The sequence below is a fragment of the Ursus maritimus genome, unplaced genomic scaffold (genome assembly GCF_017311325.1).
Source record: "Ursus maritimus isolate PB19 unplaced genomic scaffold, ASM1731132v1 scaffold_11, whole genome shotgun sequence".
Lineage (NCBI taxonomy): Eukaryota > Metazoa > Chordata > Mammalia > Carnivora > Ursidae > Ursus > Ursus maritimus.
In genome coordinates, this window is record NW_024423453.1 from 44,884,421 (window position 1) to 44,908,671 (window position 24,251).

The 24,251-nt window shown below is 37.2% G+C and overlaps 1 protein-coding gene across 4 annotated transcripts in view; it reads right to left on the bottom strand.

The window, feature by feature from the left end:
* PDGFC (platelet derived growth factor C) overlaps positions 1 to 24,251 on the bottom strand; it is a 201,329-nt gene that overhangs the window by 61,193 nt on the left and 115,885 nt on the right. The gene's annotated exons all lie outside the window — the stretch shown is intronic.

A 24,251-nucleotide genomic window follows, 5' to 3' on the forward strand; every position in this document is an offset into this window, starting at 1 on the left:
ATCAACTAGTGAGATTAAAAAATGAGTAAAATGTGAATAGCAGGAAACTTTCAAATCATGGTTGAAATTAGTTAACAGAAACTAACTGAAAGTTTTACATTAAATAAAATTAAAATCATTCTCATTAAAGCTAGAATAAAGACAGGGTTGGCAATTCTCACCACTGTTTTCAGATTTTTTTTTTTTTTGAGGGGAGGGTGTAGCTATTTATCTAAGAGAGAAAAGAAATAAATGTCATAACAAAAGAGAAGAGAAAAATGATCCTTAGTTGATACTAGATTCTCTAGAGAACAGACTATGGGGTAAAGCACTGATACTGGAAAAGCTTGGGAATAATCAGGTATGGGATGGAGTGGTTTGCAGTATGGTAGGAGAGGTAAAGGTAAAGTATGGTTACATGCTGTATGTATTTTGAAGGTAAATTTGATATGAGTTGGTGTAGTGTATGAGGAAAAACAGGTGTCCAAGATGATTCCAAAGTTTTTGGCTTTTAAAAACCATTCAGAACAAGAAGAGACTTTAGTAAAGTGACTAAATATAGGATCAATATACAAATATCATTAATTTTTCTTTATAACGGCAAATACCAGAAACCGCATAGGGGGAAATGTTTTTCACAGTAGAATTATACCAATGCATAGTAATAAATTTAATAATAAATTATAAACACTATGAGGAAATGTACATTATATACTAAATGACAAAAAGGCATGACTTTACTATCATGTTTAAGAAACAAGACTTCTGAAATATTTGTATAAAACAAAATCACCGCAATAAAGCAAATTTTATGTAGTCCATGTTATGTAGGAGATACCTTATAAATATTAACTCATTCAATCTTCCAATACAACCCTAACCACAGCTACCATTATTATACCCATATTATAAATGGGGAAATTCAGGTACAGAGAGGTAATACAACAGGGCAAAAGCCATTATAGCTAAGACTAGTGGAATTGGCATAGGAACCTGGCTCCAGACTTCAGAGCCTATATTTTTAACCATTATACCATACTGTCCCTATGCAGTTAAACAATACAAGAGAAACTTACTGTCAGCTCAATGTCAGTATTCATAATCCACCGTTAAGAATTCGGATTTAAACTCTCCAGATCCTCCTCCTTAAAATGTGGAAACTATTCATTAACTCTTAAGACTGTGGGTGAGAATCAAATGAGAGAATGTATATAAAGTGTTCACAAAAGTGCCTAACAAACTGCTCAGTAAGTGGTCAGTTTGTGTGTGTGTGTGGTTAATAAATACTATCATTGCAGCCATATATGCAAACAACGGAAGACTCTACCCTGTGGAAGAAGAGACCCACAGACCCTCATACAGTGCTAAGTTGCATGGATCCCTACTTTGACTCATGGCAGACCCCAGAACCAGTTCCCTTTGCCATTCTTCCCTGTGGAAGTAACATTCTCGACTCTTATCTGCAAAACCATATATAAGCAATATATATTTGCTATTATTATTAACAGTTGCTCTTTCATTGTAATAAAAGAGACAGATTCATCAATAGATTGTGAAAATATTGAACACTTCAATTTTTTTTTTAAAGATTTTATTTATTTATTTGACAGAGAGACAGCCAGCGAGAGAGGGAACACAGGCAGGGGGAGTGGGAGAGGAAGAAGCAGGCTCCCAGCAGAGGAGCCTGATGTGGGGCTCGATCCCAGGACCCTGGGATCACACCCTGAGCCGAAGGCAGACGCTTAAGGACTAAGCCACCCAGGCGCCCCTGAACACTTAAATTTTGTGTCAGCATTTTATACTCTATAAAATAAGCACAACAATGGTATCAATGTTATGACTGTTGGGAGGATTGAGTGACATAATACATCAAAAGCACTCACCTATTTGCTCAGAATTTTTTTCAAGACTGATCAGCCATTGAAATATATGGTTACTTATCCTCACTCAATTATTACCTGCATGTAGTCATGCATTTTTACAGAGACATCACCTCATATCCTTGTACTACTACTTAAATAATGCCAAGATTTAGGTGGCTAATCCATGTTAATTCAGAGACTGCTCCCAAGGCAAAGTATAATATTCGTGTTCTTCCCGACCTTAAAGACTACTTCTAGTTCTCTTTACTACTATCTTGCAATTAGTTAAAAAAAAAAAAATCTCATTAACATTTCGGCCTACCTAGTGTGATGCTCTGATGTGTGTGTGGCTGTTTATTAAACACATACTGAGTGAATCAATACTAAATTAGTAATAATTTAATAACAGTTCATAGGAATGATCAACCATACACGTTTATGCCATGCGTCACGCGTCAACAACTGAACAACTAAAGTATTGAAAGAAACTTGAGAAACTAAATTTAAGAAGTGAAATTAATATTCTATTTAGACTAAAGCAAAATTTTTCTCTGATGGATTACCATCTTGTCATTTTCCCTTCTACTTTCAGTAAACAGGGTAAGAATAAAGGCACAGAGTGCTGGTAGAGGTAGGGAGAAAACTGGGAAAAAAAAGTGAGACCTCCTCCAAAGCATCCCAACTGAGCTTCGGATATTTAGGAATATTGAAATGCGAATGTACATTGAAAGAATTACTTTAAGGGCATCAAAATTTAGGATAAGAAGGAAGGAAGGGCTATGAATGTACTCTCTTCTCTACCTAACACCTAGACAACTCCAGGCATTGTTCCCACAAGTACCACTACCTACAGGCTGCTCCTTCGGCATGTGCTTTGACTAGATGAATTTCATTGCCTAAATGTATTTATAAAAGGCCAAGACATCATTAATCAAGACATCTTTAAAGCTTGGTTCTTTCAGTTTTTATCTATACTGTATCATTGTTATCAAGTGCAAATACCAAAGTACTCTAGATACGGATTTATCTAAGTCTAAGAGAAATATTTAAGTAGTGTTATAATAAAATTTGGACAGGATTCATATTATGCTTATCAAAGCATTATTGTGATTTCAGGCCTGATTTTAAAAGAAAATATTTAAATGGCTGATCAGCAGCCGAAGGCATTTAGGCTTGTATGTTTAGATACGTAAATTTACTTTTTGGTGATGATGTCTGTGAAAATGATAAAATGAGTGTGTTTTATCAACGTGAGATAAAAATATCTGTCCTTTTAGGTATTAGAGAATTTCAGGTACAGTGCCTGAATATGAGTGTTTAAAAAGAAAACCTTCTAAGGATTTATTTTGAGCATTTATACTTATTGACTAATTATTTATATTTATTTATTTATTTATTTAAGATTTTATTTATTTATTTTTATTTATTTGACAGAGAAACAGACACAGAGAGAGCACAAGCAGGGGAGCAGCAGAGGGAGAAGGAGAGGCAGAAGTAGGCTCCCTGCCGAGCAGGAAGCCTAATACAGGGCTTGATCCCAGGACCCCAGGATCACGACCTGAGCCGAAGGCAGACGCCCAACCAACTGAGCCACCCAGGAACCCCTTGAATATTTATTTTCAATGAGATGATTTATCATCAAAGCATGTGAAAAAAATGTTCTCAGAATTTAAAACAAATTTTAGGCATTCCAGCAAAATTCATTATTCAACATTTGACATCTAAGAACAGATCCACAGACTTGTACTTTAATAAATGCAAACAGAGGAGCAAAGCATTTCAATACAGATTAATGTACTGATTATTTTAAGGAAATAAGCATTCAATAAAAAATGGCTCTAGACTTCAGGTTCCTCTTCGGCAGAATAAAGGAACAAACCAGGTAGTACAGGAGGTCATTTTTTAAAAAATCTTGGCTTTTTCCCCCCTAAGAACCTAATCACATTTCTTTTCGTGTGTGTAGTATCTCAAAAAATATGCAATTATACATAGAACATGTTATTAGAATGTTACCCACTACAACATTTTCTGCAAAATTTTATTTTTTTCCAAGATCTATACAGAACTGTTATCACCAAATATCACAACTGTCTACAGGCAATATCCATGGAAACCAACTTATAAATACCAATGTATTATGAAATGAGAAAAAAACATTTTCTAGTAGAAGTGTTGAGAGGTATGCACTACCCAGTGGAATCCTGTATTGGGCAAGGTCTGCCCTCTGACCATGGGAAGCTCAAATCCCATTAAGGAAAGTGACTGCCTCCAATGGAAATGTTATAATACCTTTCCCTAATTATGTCACTTTTATAGAACTCTTCCAAAGTACCCACTGGTAAATGAGGGAGGACTGCAGTTACCATAGACTACAAGTGCTGTCCCACAGGGCAAATCCTTTTTCTTATTTACTGCACAGCACAAATCACACCTCAGAAGGTCAGCCTTTAGAACATAAAAGTACATTTCAGAATTCATTTGATACAGGCTCCATCTGACTCTTCTGATAAGAAATATATCCCTTATTCCTTATCAGACAGAGTACCAATCGGAGTAGTGCCAAGAAGGAACAATAGAATGGAGTCCAGCATTAAGAAAATGCTTAATAAATGGAACACATTTTCATTACCTAATATAAATCCTATTAAGATTTCTAAACTTTCTAGTTTATGTACCTGAGCTAATTTAAGTTACGACAATGTTTCGAACAACTAACAGAATGTTTACTGCTGTTTTGTTTACTTTTTCAACGTTTACCCCACAGTATAGACTATATGTACATATGTTATGTGTGTGTCTATTTACACATATGGGGGGGTGACGCACACACATACATATGCACACAGACATATGTGTGTCTGTGTCTGGGGTATAAATATTTACAGTAAGGTTAGAAGAGGTAAAATTCTACTTGTATCACTTTTTTTTTTTTTTAAGATTTTACTTATTTATTTGAGAGAGAGAGACAGAGACAGAGAGCAGGAGCAGGGCAGAGAGAAAGGGACAAGCGGACTCCCTGGCAAGCAGGAGACTGACGCAGGGCACGATCCCAGGACCCTGGTATCATGACCTGAGCCGAAGGCATATACTTAATGGGTGAGTCACCCAGGCGCCCCTACTTATATTACTTTGATTTTTATATTATCCCCAAGTAAGTATGTATTTATTTTAACAATGTCTATTATCAATACATGCAATCCATCTCTTGAAATACTTTCTTAAAACATAAAAATATATGTAGACTCCAGAGGCAGAATTAGGTAAAGCCGGTATAAATATTTTTTTTTGTAGAAAATTCACTTAGCAGTTTTGAAATAATCAATCTTCACTAAAGAACAAGATTCTGTGGAGCCTAAAATAAACTATTTAATGAAAATCTAGTGACATGTAGACATTAATTACATTTTCTGAGACTTCAAATCTTGACAAAAGAAAAATAATTTAACCTCTTTCAAGGGGAATTTAGAATTTCAGAATTAGAGAAACAAGTGATGCTATTCATACTACATGTTAAAAGTATGAAAACTTTTTGACTTTCATGTTTTTCTAGGGTCATCACTTTCATTTCCAAAGATAAAAGATTTATGGATATATGGAATTATATTTTCCACAGAACTTGATTATAGATTGAGGCAAAAAAAAAACCCCCAAAAACCCAAAAAACAAAACAAAAAAAAAACCTGAAAAAAAAAAAGACTGTCCTTAAGAAACAAAACAAAACAAAACAAAACAAATCAAGATCTTCATATGAAAGGAAACATTTCAGATTGTTAGGTGATTTGATCACTGTAATAAGTCCTGCTAAGGAGATTACTTCATATTTTGCGGCATGAAAAGGGAAATAAGAAATACTAGGCTTAGTGCCCACTTGGCTAAATCCACCTTCCTGGGCAATATCCCTAGGCAGGGTTTTTTTGGACTTAGGTTTGTTTTATTTTCCTCTTCTCACTTCTAAAATTTTTCCCTGTGCTCTGTATTTATTTCTTTCCTTGTCCTGTTAAAATTACCCCCTCAAGGTGCTTGAATATCCAGGATTCCTACCGTAGCTTTTAACAGGTTCCCCTGCTACCAGAAAACTCAGCAGTTTTTAACAGTTTCAAATGTATCACTCACTTCATTTCCTCTTTTGCCCAGATGTTTTCCCTTAGAGTTCTCACTCTGACAGAAGAAGTAGGATAGCTTCCCCCCCCCTTTTGGTATTATCTCATCACTTTTATTCCTTTATTCAGACATTTTTATCTACCTATTTATTCCACTGAGCTTCAATTTCCCTTCCTGAAAATGCCAAGAATCAATCCTGCATTTCACTTCTTAATTTTATAGACAAACAAACAAGTAGTAAAAATAAAGTTCAAGTGCCAAATAATTTGGCAGAGCGAGAAATCTCCCATTAATACCACTTTAGTAATTTTATAGAATCAAAGAGAAACTAAACCTTATTAGTTCAGAAATGTACCTGAAAAGCTGTGTTAATTCTCACACACATAGGCAAAATTGAGGTCCAACAAGTAGCCACTTACCGCAATTTATGTACTCTGGCTTCACATTACAAAGCTGTTCATATTTTCATTTAAATGTGAAATACACATTTAAATGTCTTTAAAATATTGTATAGCATAGGACAATTCTAAAGATAAACTTAGAATATAAGCCCTTTGAAGGCAGGGATGGCAATTTTCTTTTCTTTTTTTTTTTTTTGTAAGTCATCCTGTCCCCGGAGTCCACCTAGTGCATGACACCCACTGAATTTGGTTGACAGTAGAACTGAAGTACTTCAAACTACAAAGGAAAACAGAAGAGAAAGCAGTAATGCCTCTCCTCCCTGCCCCCACCCCCAGCTTCAGGGATCTGATGAAACACAGACAACTGTCCATTCTACTTGCAGGCCTTTGGGCAACTGAGTAATTGTGGGCTACTCAGGGCTTTAGTCATTTGTGAACCTCAACCTGGGCGAGACAGCTATTTCACCAGATGGCAAATGTGATCACATTTCTTAGTACAGCAACTCCAGCAATAATATTCCTGTCATAGGTCAAGAACGTACTTTATATCACCAAGTTATGACTAATGGGTTCCAAGCACATACGGCAGGACATTTCATTGGATATTCTTAGAAATTGCTTAATGGCAATTTTTCAAATATTGAGCATGGGATCCTTTGTTCTAAAATGCTCAATATTTCAAAAGCTGATTGATTATGCCTCTTGCTACCAATAACATTATCTCCATCAATTCGGTTGGCAAATTTTCACTTATCCTTCAGATTTCAGCAAAGCATGACCTCCTCAGAGAAGCTTTTTGTGAGTCCTGCAATATTTTCATGGCATGGCCCACACCACCACACCCATTATTTCGAATTATATTTTTTGCATGCTTGCCCCCTTCTTTGTCGATGCTTTCTGAAAGCCAGGGGCCCAATCTAATAATGTCTCTATTCCCAGTATTTAGCACAGTATTTGGTCCATGTATAGCAGGGACTAAATGACTCTTGGATGAATGGATGGATGGAGTTTGTGGATACATAATTTGCTAACATACATATTTTATATACACATATGTGCAGACAGAGCAGGCTACCAAATAGTCATGATTACACATGTGGTGTTAAAATATTCTTATATAACTAATATTTACACTCTTGAAGATTTTTTTCCTTTTTTCTCTAATTCTGGCTATTCACAGATCAACTCTATAATTTATTATCTTACTGTTCCCTTTTTTAAAAAGATTTATTTATTTATTTGAGAGAGAGCATGCGCGCACATGGGGGTAGGGTAAGAGGGAAAAGAGAGAGAGAATCCCAAGCAGAAGCAGACTCACAGATGCCCCACTGAGTGCAGAGCCTGGACGCACAGCTGGATCCCAGGACGCTGAGATCAGGACCTGAGCCTAAATCCAGCGTCAGCTGCTTAATCAACTGAGCCACCCAGGCGCCCCTTACTTTTTTTTTTTTTCAAATCTGTCTCCAATTAGGGACATTTTCAGATCCCATGGGAAGCTCGGATAACTGAGGACACATACACCTCATCCTCAGGGGTGGTTACTGTACTGAATCAAGGACTGGAAAATAGTATTAATTATATCCTCTCAAGTAAACTCAAACATTATTTTTATTAATCATTCTCTCTGACTTAACAGTTTACCTCTTTCAAGGAAGTAAAAACAGGACTGAAGAGGCGTTTTTCCCTCTAACTGTCCCCACCTCCTTTCTTGAAGAGGGGATAAATGAATTATAAAGTAGTATAACCCCCCTCCTCCTTTCCACACACAGACTATCCTGTAAACTGTTAGTTCAAATATTTTTGTCTATTTCAAAATAGTTTTGTCTATTTCCTCTCTTCATACTGAAATCTCATTATTTTAGGCCCCCATTAACAAATCCCGATTATTCGGGTAGCCTCCCCTAAAGCCTCTCTAACCCATACTCTTCCTCCTCCTTCTACACACCATTTCTCCAGCCACCGTGAGGCTTCTCTACCTTAACAGCAGGACTTAATGTCTCATGCCACTTTCATAAAACACACACTGGCAAGCAAACCAAATACACCACATCCAAAACCGTCAGTGGCTATTTGTTTTCCTCTCCATCAAATCAGAATCTTGAGCGTTGTATTTTTCATTTAAATGTAATACATTTAACTGTGGATTATCGATTGACATTTTGAGAGTGTGGTTCACGTAAGACTGTCATTGAGAAACTGATCCCTGTTCAACATAACTCCATGTATGGATCAGATTTTGTCATCTTGGCGACAGGCCACATTCTAGTGGTGAGTTCACGAAGGAGAATGTCAACTTTTGGTGGCTCTTCAGTGGCCACCTTGCTGACCTTCTACCAGACTGTTCATTTCTGTTCGGGCTTCTACACTCAGTATATATATTGTATTCATCACAATTTAGGGTTTAATCTCATGTTACCTTGTTTCTTTTAAGCATAGGTATCTCCGGCTAGTTTAGACGTTCCCCGAAGGTAAGGATTATGGTACTGCTCCTGCTCTGCCACTCAGACGTCCTTACACTTGGTGGGGATTCAATAAGCACGGATTAGATCTCTGATTACAGGACAGTAAACTCTTATCACCTAACCGCAGTGCAGGCAACTGGAACATAATTAAACTTGAACTTTGCACCAATTGTAAAAGATTGATGACCATAAATTCCTATTACCAGCAAACAGTTCTGGGATGGCATTATGTGTTGTAAACCAGTAACTACTTTATTACCAAAATCATCAAATAAGAAATAAATTGTTCATGTGATCATGACTGCATTAACTATCTGTACTCTTTTACTAGGTGTTATTTTTATTTAGTTTTATGATGAACAGGAAAGACAGATAATGATGTTCTTCTTGTCTAGCAAATAATATAACAGCTAATAGAGACAGTGAAAATTCTATTTCTATAGAAAAGTGCGCCTTGGAGCAAATATGTGAATACTAGCTTTCCTACTTACTGGCTCTACATATTCGGACAACTTTTGTATCTTCTCTCAGCCTGTAGCCTGTTTTTTTTGTTTTGTTGTTGTTGTTGTTGTTTTAGATTTTATTTTATTTGAGGGAGTGAGTGAACATGAGCGAGGGGAGGCACAGAGGGAGAGGGAAAGAATCCCAAACAGACTTGACACTGGGCACTGAGCGTGGAGCCCAATGTGGGGCTCAATGCAGGGCTTGATCTCAGGATCCTGATACCAGGACTTGAACCTAAACCAAGAGTTGGAAACTTGACCAAAGGAGCCACCCAGGTGCCCCGCCTAATTTCCTTTGTAAAACGGGGATGATACCTACCATAAACAGGAGTGTCGAAAGATTAGAGTTCATGGAGTAACTAATCTAGTTCAGGGCCTGGCAAACAGTAGGTGCTCAATAAATGGCAGCATTTATTCCACTGTACCTGTCTGTTGGGGTTCTCTACCTGCCTTGGTAATTGAGAGCATAAGAAAAGGAATGCATCGGGGCGCCGGGGTAGCGCAGTCCTTAAGCGTCTGCCTTCGGCTCAGGGCGTGATCCCGGCGTTCCGGGATCGAGTCCCACATTGGGTTCCTCCACTGGGAGCCTGCTTCTTCCTCTCCCACTCCCCCTGCTGTGTTCCCTCTCTCGCTGGCTGTCTCTCTGTCACATAAATAAGTAAAAAAATCTTAAAAAAAAAAAAAAAAAAGAACGCATCTGCATGTAGCCTGCAGCTTTCTGGTCCTCTTCCCTTCTTTCTTTGCTTTTTTCCTTCTTTCCTTCCTCTCTTCTTTCTTTCTTCCCTTTTTTTCCTCTTTTTCCCTTCTTCACATGCTACATGGAAAACCTTGAGTAGATCTCTGAACCTTCCCTTTTCTCTTCTAAGAAATCCCTCTTATTAAAAGTTCTTGAGAAATATAAACAAGTCTCTGAATTTTGCTAAGCTCAGAAGAGGAGCGTCATCATTGGCAGCGTGATGTCCAACTATTATCAACACTTATTTGGAAGTTCTTAATCTAGACAAATAGTAAGTAAACTGTGATTAGAGAGATTTTTTTCTCAAAACACCCTAGGATAACATGCGGTGCAGGCCTCATTTCCACTGAGATTAACCTCAATGCCTCAGCAAAAACAGTGCCTACCACAATCCCATGAAATAATTTTAGAAGCAATAAATTATGACTGGTTCCATTTACACAAATATTTTGATATCATGAACTAGCTTGCTTATTCAAACTGACGGACTGAGATGGAGAGCTACAGATAGAAAGGTCAAGAAGTAGATGATGTTTTTGAAGTTAGTGCGTGGGGTTTCTGGTGAGAAAGGAGTAGGGGGGTTAAATCAGCGGCCATATGGGGAAACGATCTGTGTGTCTCAGCAGACAGGGAGCAAAGCATACTTGAGATTTGAAAATTTTTTCAAACATTTTTCAAGGGCTTGAAACAGCTATGGGGAATAACTTTTTTGGAAGAAGAAAAATCTTTGGGCAGTGAAGTTTTAAATGTATTGTGTATAATGGATAAGTCCTTCACTACTTTGTAGCTATCAGCAGCATAGTGAATCAAAAACTTCTTGGTTCCATTACATTTAGGAATTCTTCATGGTCTTGAGTTATTCAGTGAAAAGTTTAAAAATGACGAAAGAAACAACTAGGCACCTGATAGACTTCAAAGCAGTAAAATTTTTTCTCATATTAAATTTAATTCAAAGGAAGAAGATTCTTCTCAAAGACGGGATGGAATGGGGCTGGGCAGTACACAGGTAATCTGTGACATTACTCACTTAGAAAAGGTATGGGATGACAAAAGACTCTTCAGGACCACATTGAAGTAGTGGCATTTCCAGATCATTGTTTTTACTAAAGTGATTACAATATGGAGTTTATCGGAACTGTAAGAATTTCCCATAAAATCAATGTCAAATTAAAATCTGAGTTTTAATTCCAAGGATCATATATAAATGAACAGTGTGAAAAATCTGAAGTGATTTTTTTCATAGAAACAGAAAAGTTATAATATTATACTAACTTTAAATTTTCTAAGAACTTTTATAAAACCATTACCTGTTTGGATAAAGGTAAAACAAATGTTAGTATCCCCATATACTTGTGAATATTCTAGGGAAACAAATCTTTCAGTGTTGGAAATGACCTGAATCTTCATCTGGAACCCAATCTTCGATTTTGATAATAATTTATGAATACAATTATTAAAAAGGGTAAGTTAAGTTACCAAGGCCGTATGGCCAGTGGCAAATGTCAGAGCTGAATCTGAAACATGTCAGGTATTTCACGGTAGTGTTCTTCCTAGTAGATTAAACTCTCTTATATAAATAACATGCCAATTTACCCTACCCAAAAAAACTAAGTTTCTGAGAACAAATCTCCTTTGTTTGTGGTCTTCTCTAGGATTTTAATAATGGAATAAAAACATACACCTCTGTATGTACCAGTAAAATGAAGAGATCTGTTGATAGAAGTCCAAGAAGGTATATCTTACTCTGGGCAATGGCATATTTCCATATCTACATAGAGATAAGCATCTCACCAGATCACCTCCTATCTCCTCTGAATGGACATTCACGAAGGCAAAGTTCACTCCATGGGGGCAGGAATCTTAGTGTCCTCCTTCCTCCTTGCCCACCTTTGAGTGAGCATCTGTGACTACACAGAGGTCTTGCCAATTTTCTTAAGCCCGGGGCCAAGCATCCATTATGACCAATACTGCATCAGTCTACTGGGACTCATGATTATGTTGCCTAACCTGCGGTAAACTCAGAATAGGATATTATAGTTGTATCATTCCTTCTACTGAAAACAGAGGTATAGGTATGAAAAACATTGCCAAGGTGGTCTTTTATTCTGTACCCTCACATGTGAATCAGATACAATGAAACCTTTTAAGCTTAACTTGGAAAGATTTTGTTAAATATGTTAGTCTAAACTTTGTTAATTACATAGCAAAACAATAATCCTTTTGTACAAGTTAGACGTTTTGGAGTCACTCTGGAAAAAACTTCAAAGGGGAAATCAAATAATGATTAGAAACAATTTCATCGAATAATTAAAAATAAATCCTAAGTCAGCACCTGCCTGTATTATAAAACCCAGAGGAGACAGCCTATTTAAAGATTGGATTCTTTAGAAGGTCGGCTGTTCCACAAAGAGAGCTGGGATCTGAACACATTCTAATTCTCCAAGAGAGAGGGCCAGATGAATTGAAGAACATGTGTTATTTGAAAGTTCACATAGCGAAATAATGTTAATAACTTAGTATTGGAGGTACACCTGCATAAAACATGGAATAGCTGAGAAAAGAAAGGCGAGCACAGAATTTTAACAATATATTTAAGATTTGCACATGTAGAAGTCCATTATTGATGACTGGTGCTCTATTGTCCTTGCTTATTTTTTCTCTTGGGTAAGATTGTATAGATAGATAATTAGCTAGGCAGGCTAGTAAAATGGGTATTCCATTGGTTCTAGAAGTTGTCCTTGTTTAAGGCATGGTGCCATATGATGACTCAAACAAGAACTCTCACCATTACCCCAATGGCAGCAAGACTGCAATTAAAAGTAAAAACCAGCCCACACAATGGCATTCCAATATTCTGAAATCCTCAGAGTGTAAACTCCAAAACTCTTTCTAAATCAATGGAAGAATGTGGTATCTGGGCAATGACAAAGCAGAGAAGGTGGAAAAGGAAGACAAAGATGAGAGGGAGGTTTAGGGAAGTAGGAGAGGAGAGGAGAAGATGCAGAAAAAAAAAAAAAGGTAAAGGGCTAGTGAGAGACAAGACACTGGGTGAGCCAGACATGAGTTTGGGAGTTGCAGGATACATTCTTTCTCTACTTGAAATGTTGATTTTGAACATTTCAAAACATAAAACCAAAACATCTCATTAGCTAAGGGCAGAGTCCCTTGATCTCAGACTTGGTCACGTCCCCACCCTTCATTTTAAGCCCTCTTGGGAATGATTTTTTTTTTTTTTAAGTTACAAAAGTAATCGCTACAGAGGTCAAAGGATAGCAGAACTATAAATTATGGCATTGAGCTAACTGTACTCAAAAGAGTTGCTGGAAAGGGCACTGGCAAAATCTTCACTCTGAAGAGAATCTGACTCTTTGGCCAGAAGTGCAGGTAGGAAAAACAGGAAGTGTAAATTTGAAAGCTGCACTTCAACTCCTTGTGGTTCTTCACACTGATAGTGGTGACTGTTATTTTTCTACCACCAGTACCTCTTCCTCTTTCTGGTGGAAAAAAAGAAATAGTTTTGCTTTCAGGGACCATTTCTCCACCAATCACGGTCCATCAATTGGCTTTGGGATGGGCACGTAACCCAAATCTTGCCAAGCACAGTAACACATGCTCCTAGATCCCTCTGCATTAACTGGTCCAGGGATAGATACTTGGTTTAGACCAAGCCGATCAAAACTCTTCTGAGAGCTTTTCTAGGAAAAGTGCTGTATTCTTCAAAGATGGAAAGCGCTAAAATCTTGGCACGTCTGTGGCTTTCTTTCCATTTTATGAAGACAGACAGATAGAAAATGAAGTTAATTGCAGGGAGCTAGTCTTTAGAGGCAGAGAAAAAGAGACAGTTGATGGCATCATTCAGAACCTGGAGAAAGCCCATCCCTGAAATGTTCAGTAACATAATCCAAATATTTCCTTTTTAAGCTGGTTACTTATTTGTGGTTACTTGAAACTAAAAGAGTCTTTAAGTTCTACTTCCATGAATGAACCCCGCTATCTTTCGACTTACACCACTACCTATTACGGAAACTTACATTTTATTATGGCACACCTGTCACAGAATTGTAATATTGTGCTTAGACCTGGTGTGATATTGGTATGTATCATCTGTTCTTCTCAGAACCCATGTAAACTTGGCTCAACCACTGGAGAGAAGAGGAAAGCCACCTATCTCTTCTCTATAATAAAACGACCATTTAACATTCTAAATTTTTCCGTGGTTGCATTTAATATGAATATTTCCAATGTCGGCAATGTTGAAATTGGTCATTTTTTTTCCTCCAAAAACTTGTGCCCTGGAGCCAAAAAGGTTATCTTTGAAATAAGAAGCATTGGGGTATCTATAGATTTTCTTTGCACATGTGTGCTTGGGCACACACCCACCCAACCTCCCCACCCACACAGAGCTCTAACGGTGAAGGCGGTTAGAGGAATGATAAGAGAGGAACATACGCTTTCTGTGATCAGATCAATGAGAAAATAATTAGGCAAAATGCAGGTCTGATAGAACAGGTAAACTGTAAAGTTTTGTGTATGAGAAATAACAAAATTCCTCCTAATGATTCCAGTTGTCGTCACGTTCTCGCATCAGTATTCTCTTCCTGAAACATAGACCAGTGTACGATGTAGATCTGCAACATACCCCTTGGCTTCTGACACCGTAAGAAAGGAAGAAAGAAAGTACAAATCCATCAGCTTACTCTTCAAAATTCCCCGCAGTTTGAACCTACCACAGTACAGCCTCCCCTCACCACACCTCCACCTTCTCTCAAGCTCCAGACAAACTCATGGCTTACAAATTATTCCAGGCTTTTGCCACCTCCAGTCTGACTCTACGTAGAGTGCTCATTCCTCTTTACTACGCCGATTATTTTATTCTAATTGGCTTTTACTTATTACTTTTAGGCATTTGTCAGCCAATGAAGTCTTACCCATGCTTCAAGGCCTCATACACGCTGTAGTCCCATACTTCTTTGGTTTATAACTAATCTGTCTCTGCTTGCACGTTTACGTCACTTTGTAGTTAAGACAACAGCAGACACTATTGTTCGCCTACATGGCTCCCTCCGATGCACCCTCCCCTTGCTCCTTAAAAAAGAAGTGATTTACTTAGGTAACCAACCTCCATGTGCTTTGGCCTAGATGGGCCCCTAGAGTAAGTCCTGGGGAGGACTAACGAATGCTCGAAGTCAATCTGGTTTCCCTTCCCCTTGCCAGTGGTTGCGGTAGACATCTTGCAGAAAGTGGCCAAACCAACATCTGTATCACCAAGCAAACCTTATCTGCTCTTATAGTAGGGTTCCCATAGTGTACCTGACCTTTTGGTTGCACCTCTCTTTTTCTTGCCATCACGAACAGGAACGCAGTTCTGCGCTATAGCTCAACACCCAGCTACTTATACTCAGGCCCAGGTCTGCAAACTCAGGCTGGGAATTATGTAGGTAAGGAGATTCATGTGACACCGTCGGAAACCTAAGCACTAAAACTTAGGATCGCTTATGGCCCTAGGAACTCCTGGTGCCTTTGTCTTTTCTCAATCCTCTTAAGGGGTTCATGAACACATTTTGCTTGGAAAATAAAATTCTTATGACGTACTTACTGGTCTCTCAAGTCATCATCAACCGAGTAAATCAAATTGCCTTCCTTTAACTTTAGCTGTACGGCCATGGAACTAACAAATATTTTTACATAGCTTCCATAAAACAATTGGCTCCTTAAAATTTTATCATTCACAGCTTGCGCTGGCATTGTAAAATTGACATAAAGAATCTATACTGTCTTGGAAAGTTATATCTACTAGAGTGAAACACAAAAAAACGAGTATTTGAGTTTTTGAGGTCTGCAGGGCAGAGTTAACTCCCGCATCCCAATTTCTCCATTATAAATTAATAGCATTTATTTATAGATTGTTGCTGGTAAGATACACAGTTAGGGTACAAACTAGAACACGGTCAACACAGCAATCCAAACATAACCAGTTACAGTAATGACTATACTCTGTGTTTACCATTGTGGAGTTGGTGGCATTTTATTTTAATGGCCTATTTATTTGTCTGTCTCTTTACCCAGACTGTGAGCTCCCTGGGGGCATGAGCCATCTCCTAATCACTGCATCCCCCTATTACCTCCCACAGCACTCAAGAAGCGCTCCTTGAACGTTAAGAATACATAAACGAGCAAATAATATCACATTGATTTTATCATAAATAGCAGGAAGAGAGGACGACACACAAAATATTTTCTTAATTAAAGAAACTAACAATTTTGGGGCGCCTGGGTGGCGTCTGACTCTTGATTTCGGCTCAGGTCCCAATCTCAGGGTCCTGGAATGGAGCCCTGCTAATGGCTCCGTGCTCAGCCGGGAGTCTGCTGGAGATTTTCTCTCTCTCCTTCTCTGTCTTCCCCTCCCCCTGCATGCACACACACTCTCTCTCAAATAAATAAATCTTTTTTTTTAAAAGCTAACAACTTTGATCATCTTAAATTCTAAATAATTAAAAAAAAGAACGTGTTTACTTCATTTAGCATATTTGGCATTTCTGTCATTAAAATTTTTCCAAATTTTAATGGGCTATAATATTTCGTCCAAAAGAAACTTAGTCGTTTGGTGAAGAGGAACTATTTTAAATTGGGCAGACTGATTAACCTATCTTTTTTCAAATGCTGTCTGTTATGGTCCATCTCTTTGTAAAATCTTATATGTAATGAGTAGATTATTTGCTTTAGAAGAACAAACAAAAGGAAGTAAGAGAAAGAAGTTTTCATTAGAAATGAGTCCTCCTAGGTACACCATATGTCATTAACGTTAAGAGCCACACACACAGACAACACTGAATATTTAGGCATCTTTTACAGCAAATCTCTCACACACACACACACACACGCGCACGCGCACACACACACACACACACACACACACTCTTCATCTTCCCCTTCCTTATTCCAGGGGATACCCTCCATCATACTGCCTGCATATCCTGTCAGGTTGTTAAAGCAATAAAAATCTAATTTGCATCTGATTTGTAATAATATCAATCTGAAATAGCATAAAAACACAGCTCACTCTTATCGTTTCTTTATAAAAGAAAATTTGCAAAGCCAGTAGTGCTATGGGGAAAAAGTCAAACATCGCAACTGAGTCTGTCCTCTTCTAAAGATAGACTTAAAAATAGTGATTCCGATTTTCTAGACTCTTCTGCGTTTTCACACTTGAGAAAATATTTAAAATGGGACAGTTTAAATTCTTAAAATGCACTTGGGTGGGGACACAATTATTATTAGTTCTACAGCACTGTAATGGAAAAGAGTTAATGTTGCCATTAAAAAAAAAAATTGAACTTGAGAGTACCAAGCCTTGTTAAGGAAAAACTTTATTCTGCCTGCAGTAGTCTACATTTCAGTCATATGGTGGACAAAATGAGGCAGAGAAACTCCTCTTGGTATACTAAAACTAAAATTGCTGAACAAATGATTGAAAGAAAACAACTGTTTTTAATGTAATATTGAGCTGTCAAGAAAATAACAGAATTCTTTGGAAGACAGATAAATAGAAGGAATCGAGATTTCAGCGAGGTAAATATGCTTCGGAATCCTGTGAGGATCTGCTGGGTCCTGGTGTACAAGAGCAGGGGTTTGTGCTTAATGAGCCACAGGTGGTACAGGACAAGAGGCCTGGGGCTGGATCCTAATCCCATCCCTTCCCTCTCACCCCTGCTATGCACGTCTCCCTCTGTAAAATGTACCACCCAACGGTGGACCATAAGGCTACGTCCGCAATCGGATGACTGACTGCTCAAGAGCCACAAGACGGTGGAATGGTATCTTCAAGCTATTGAGAAAAAAATAAACACACAACTTCAAATTCTATATCCAGTCTGACTAACTTCTAAGAATGAAAGTGAAATAAAGAAATTTCAAGTACAGAAGAACTGAGTATTTACTGCCAACAGGCTTTCACTTAAGAGACTTTTAAAGACTGTACTTAAGGAAGAAGTAAAATAATTCTACAAAAAAAAGTTCTGAAATGCAGGAAGACATGGCTAGCACCGAAAGCAGACACATGGGTACAGCCAAAACAACGCTGCTTATACAAAATAATAAAACAATGTCTTACTTGTGAAGTTAAAAAATACAAAACTAAAATCCTCAGTAACTATACCACATACCAATCGGAAGTGGGGGCAGCTGCAGTGAGAACCAAACCAGCTTGGACAATAAGAATGAAATCATCTACCCCACCCAGTTAACTGTTTACAGTAACAAGACATTACTATTTTATTGTCTTTATTGCCCAGGCAATGTGGTTTACTGTTCATTACAGGAACTGCCCTAAAGAGCCATTAACTCCTTCAGCTAAAAACAGCAACAGTTCACTACCCAGAACTGAACTCACCACCTGAAAATCCTTGTCTTATAGCAATAGATTCTAAACTATTATCTCATAAGCCTTTCCCAAACCTAATCAAATCTCCATAAAGATCCATTTGAAACCAAACTTCAAATTCTCCACAAAATCTGGTTTTGCTTTACCTCCCCAAACACTATTAAATCTGTTGAGGTGGCCTTCTCCATCATCATGGTAAGCAGTAAACACAGCTCTGTCTTATCAACCAAGTGCGGTGCTATCTGGAGAGTGAGCATTCCACAGCAGTTAACATGTTCTCAGGGAATTTTATATTTTGGGGATGGAGGTAAACACTGACTAGCTTTAGATATTAGGTCAAGTAGGCATTTCTAAGGCAGCCATTTTAAAACGACAACTGATGTATACTTTCTAAATCCACAGAAAGGAAAAAAGGGACGAGAAGACAAACTAAAAGAATGCAAGAAAGGAAACTGAAGACACAGAAAAATGAGTACAAATGACGTGTACAAAATAAATGGTAACACTGAATCCAAAATTACATGCATAATAAGATTCAATATACTAGATTAAATTCCTAAGTAGAATACAAAGTTTTTTTACTGAATTTCTTAATGCTACTCATGTTCCTTTCATAAAAGAAAACCAAAACACACATAGACATATATGCTAACATGCACAATGAGGGACGTAGGAAAGTTGAAAGTAAAAGAATGGAAAGAACAATTACCTGATATAGCTTTATTAATATGAGACATAACATACTTCTTTTTAAAGATTTATTTATTTAGTTTAGTGGGGGGAGGGGCACAGGGAGAGAGAATTCCAAGTGGACTCCTCACTGAACATGGAGCCCCATGCAGGGCTGGATCTCATGACCCCACAGTCAGGACCTGAGCTGAAATGAAGAGTCGGTCACTTAACCAACTGCGCTACCTAGGCGCCCCAAGGCATAGTATACTTTGAAGCAAAAACAAAACATTACTAAGGATTAAATGAGGTTAGATCTCTGAACTTATGTGCACCAATTAATATAATTTAAAAACATATAGAGAACGGTGCCTGGGTGGCTCAGTGGGTTAAGCATCTGACTTTGGCTGAGGTCAGGATCCCGGGGTCCTGGGATTGAGCCCTGCATTGAGTCCCACATCCTGCTCAGTGGGGAGTCTTGTTCTCCCTCTCCCTCTGCCCCTCCCCCTGCTAGTGTGCTCTCTCTCTCTGTGTCAAATAAATAAAATCTTAGAAAAAAAATTAAAACATAAAAAAGTAATAACATATAAAGCAAAAAATGATAGGCCTATAAGGTGAAACTGACAAGTGTATTTATCCTCTGTTAGGAGAATTTAACACCTCTCTCTCAGTAATTGATACATCAAAAAAAATCAGGAAAGATCCGGATGCCATGATGAGCACAACTGTACAAATTGATATAATGGACATACATAGACTTGCACCCCACAACTGAAGAACATATCCTCTTTTCAAGTACATTTGGAAAACATAAAAATCTGAAGCAAATAAAGCCAAATCTTAAATTTTAAACAATCACAAATAGGCCATATATATTTTTTTACCCAAAATAAAGTGAATTCAGAAATCTACAATAAAAAATACATTTAAAAACCTTATACTTTTTTTGGAAAATGAACAATATGCTTCTATATGACTATAGCTTAAAAGAAGCAAACAATGGATGTTATAAAAATCTTCAAATGGACAAAAATAAAAATACCACATTATCAAAATTGGTAGGATGAATGTGAAACAGGATTGAGAAATCAAACTCACAGCACTGATAACACAATAACCTGATATTATGAGCAATCAGAAGGGCCCATCACCTAGAGAACATTCTGGCCAAAATATTTAAGCAGGATGTAATTATGAAGACATACTCAGATAAATTGACACTAGGAGATTCTGCAGAGCAAATGGCCTTGACTGTTAAAAAATATCAATGTCATAAAAGCCAGGAAAAGGCAAGGGAAGAGTTATAATAAACAAATGCAATAGGTAATCAATTATTTGCTACTGAATCAAAACATAGTAAGAAAAAAGAAAATAAAGAAGTGTTAACATTTTGGGATCAGGAGAAACTATATATTAGGTAATAGTTTCATATTAATATTAAATTTCTTGCATGTGAAAGAGGTATTGAAATTACATAGGAAATGCCCTTGTTCTTAGGTAATTTATGGTGAAGTATAAACTGTCATGGCGTCTGTAATTTATTTTTAAATGCAGAAATTAAAGAATAAAAAAATTTTCCCAAAGGGGAAAAATACCTCTTAGCAAATAAAAAAGGAAGTACTTGAAATAATAAAGAAAAAAAAAAAACTCCATTAATCATCATACTCAATATTTGTATATTCCAGCAAACCCTTTACCCCCACAGGCCAAATATGGAACAATTTCAACTACAAAGTAAATAATGATAGCACTGGATTACAACACAAAGAATAAAATAAATATCCATGAGTCTATATTGATATAAATGATGGAAGCAAAGAGGAAGGAAGGAAGGAAGGAGGAAGGGAAGGAAGGAAAGAGAAGGCACAGATTTTCTTTACTGAAAAATTCCCAATTTTATATATCTATATCTATATCTATCTATCTATCTATCTATCTATCTATCTATCTATCTATATCCTCCTTCCAGGAGGTAGAACTTTCTTTTCTATTTTTTTTAAGATTTTATTTATTTATTTGAGATAGAGAACAAGCAGGGAGGAGGCAGAGGAAGAAGCAAGCTCCCCACTGAGCAGGGAGCCCAGCACAGGGCTCAATCCTAGGACCCTGAGACGGAATGCAGACGCTTTAACCAACTGAGCCACCCAGGTGCCCCTGGCAGGTGGAACTTAATCATTCTCTCCTTGAATGTGGGCTGGACTTAGTTACATGCCTCCAATTAGTAGCTAATGAAAGGGTATTTTCCTACCAGAAGAGCAACTCACCCTTAGTAATCAAGGTTAACATCATCAGTGACAGGTGAGGTGGATAGGATGTACCTTCCAATACGATCTGAGGAGAAGGGCCTATCATCTATTTGGAATCCTTCCCCAAAACCCTTCAGTGTGATCATGAGAAAAGATCTGAAAAACCTAAATTGAGAGCCATTCTACAAAATGCCTGACGAGTACTCTTCAACACTGTCAAGGTCATGAAATAGAAGGAAAGAGAGAGCCTGTCACAGATTGGAGGAGACTGAGCACTAAATGCAGCAGGCTTATCCTGGAAAGAATCCGAAAACAGGTAAAGGACATAAAGTGGGAAAACTGTTGACTTCTGAATCAAGTCTGTAGTTAATAGTATTGCAAGCAAATCAAGTTTTTAGTTACGCAAATGTAACACGATTATGTAAGACGCTAACACTGGAGGAACCTCGGTTGAGAGTATATGTAAATGCTCTGTACTATCTTTGCAATATTCTGTAAAATCTAAAGTTATTCCAAATTTCAAAGTATATATATTTTTTAAAAGCAAACTCTAAAATCAGAAAGAAGACAGGGATACTTACTAATACAATCAACAGCTTAATAAGAGATGGAAAAGGAAGAGTAAAAGAACTAAAAGGAAGAAAGAAATCTTTTCCCAAATCATACGATTTTCGCATAAATCCAAAATAATTCCCAGAACAGCTTATTAAAATAAATAAAAGAGCTTATGGCAAGTTTGCCAGATATAAGATCAGTACTAAAAAACTGATTACATTTCTATATGCCAGCGATATACAATTAGAAATGTACTTTTCAAGAAGGGATTTTAGCAAATCTATAAAGAATATAGAAATAAATCTAAATAATTATGCATAACATCTCTGAAAAGAACATTTGAAAATGTATAGCCAATAAAGAAGACCCCAATAAAAGGAGAAACATAAAGTTCTCCAAGATGAAAGTTATTTCTATTAAGATGTCAATTTTCTTCAAAATGATCTATATACATCCAATGCTATCGCAATAAAAATCACAGCAGGAGTTTTCAAGGAAATTGACAACCTATTTCTGAAAAATAAAAATAGCCAGGATGCTCCAAAAGGAGAAGAAAGTGAGGGGGAGACTGCCCTATCACATAGCTTCGACATGCTATGTAATTACGACATCATCATTTTGGAACACGGAAGGACACAACTTGGCAAAGGAACAGAAGAGCGGCCTGGAACAGACCAAATCCTATGCAGAAGTCTGATTACGAATTAGCCGGCTTTGCACATCACGTGATGCTAAGACACTAATGAAAAACCTCACACCATGGACAAAAATAATACAGACGAATCAAAGACTTAAATATGAAAAGCAAAATTTAAATAGTCAAACACTCTTAATAAAAACTGGGCAAAAGACATGAGCAGACATTCCACAGAAAAGGAAATATTAGCCAGTGATAATATGAAAATTTCTCAACCTCATTAGTCATCAGGGAATACAAATAAAAATTAATACCAAGGTACAATTTTACACCTACCATACTACCAAAAATGAAAAGAATGACAACCAAAAGGTTGCTCAGAATGTGGTACAATAGAAATTTTTGCATGTTGTTGATATAAGTGTAAATTGGTCACTCTTAAAATTAATTTAACTCTACCTAATAAGGTTGAAAAGATAAATGTGTTAAAACAGCAATATGATTCTTAGATATAGACTCAAAAATTTTTTTTGTACTTTTGAACTAGGAGAACAAGCCAAACATTCATCAAGTAGAACATACAAAAAAAGTTGACTCTTTCTACGATAGAATACTACGCATCAAGGAAAATAAGTGATCTAAGCTATCTGCACTGACATGAACTGAATGTAAGACATCGTATTGTTCAGTTCACACACAGTATTATTGCACTGGTCTATATTTCAAAACAGCCAAAAAATAACCAACTTACTTTTTATAGGGTAATGTACATGTGGTCAAACAGGAGATGGGAGTAAAAAAACTCAAGACAATTTGCAAGGGCAAGAAGAAGATGTGATCAGGGAGGAATAAAGGGGAGGAGGTTCAGAAATACTGGAAGCGTCACTTTTCTTGAATCAAGTCTAATGCTGAGTGAAGCTCAGTCACAAGTTAAGTGAGGCATGTTGGATGATCTTTTAATTTTTCTTATTTCATTACTAATACACATTAAATACATATACATATAACTCTGTAAGCATACGCACATACATATAATGCCTCTCCTGTAACACAACCCACTAGATGTGCAGGTGTTCGGTGGCCCTCTTGGAATCGACCTGCTGAAACAGGAACCAGGGCAAGAGGCACAAGAAGGGCTAATACTTGGGCTACTGCTGTTGATGTCTCCGACCCAGGAGACTCCTGTCTTTGATCAGCATGCAGGGAACTGCGGTAGGCTAACGTGCTGCTTCGCAAGGAGCGCAAAATCTTAAAGCCTTCCTAAGTTTTAGCAAGATTATGGAATATTGCATAGGAAAAAAATACAGGAGGTGCAAAATAGCATGGTGAAAAACCGTCTACATGGGTATTAGGGAAAAGTGGATTATCACATTTGTTTAGGTTATAAAATATGAATGAGATCTAGGGCCACTACTTTAGTTCTCTGATCCATGTCCTTACATATAAAATGAAGGGTTGAATGACACAGTCTCTAGAGACAGCTAGGATAGCTTCCAGTTCTCAAAGTCAAAGATTACAGATGTAAGGGGGAAAAAATAACATGAAATGCGTAGTCACGGAAAGAAGAAATGTGAAAAAAAAAGTCATTATACAAATGTTAAAGATACAAACTGTGATGACAGCAAGTACAAAGTTTATTTCATCTGTATTGAAATATTTATCTGTAATATACCATAAAGTGAAAATTCTCTTTTAACTTGTATATCAAAGAGAAAACAAC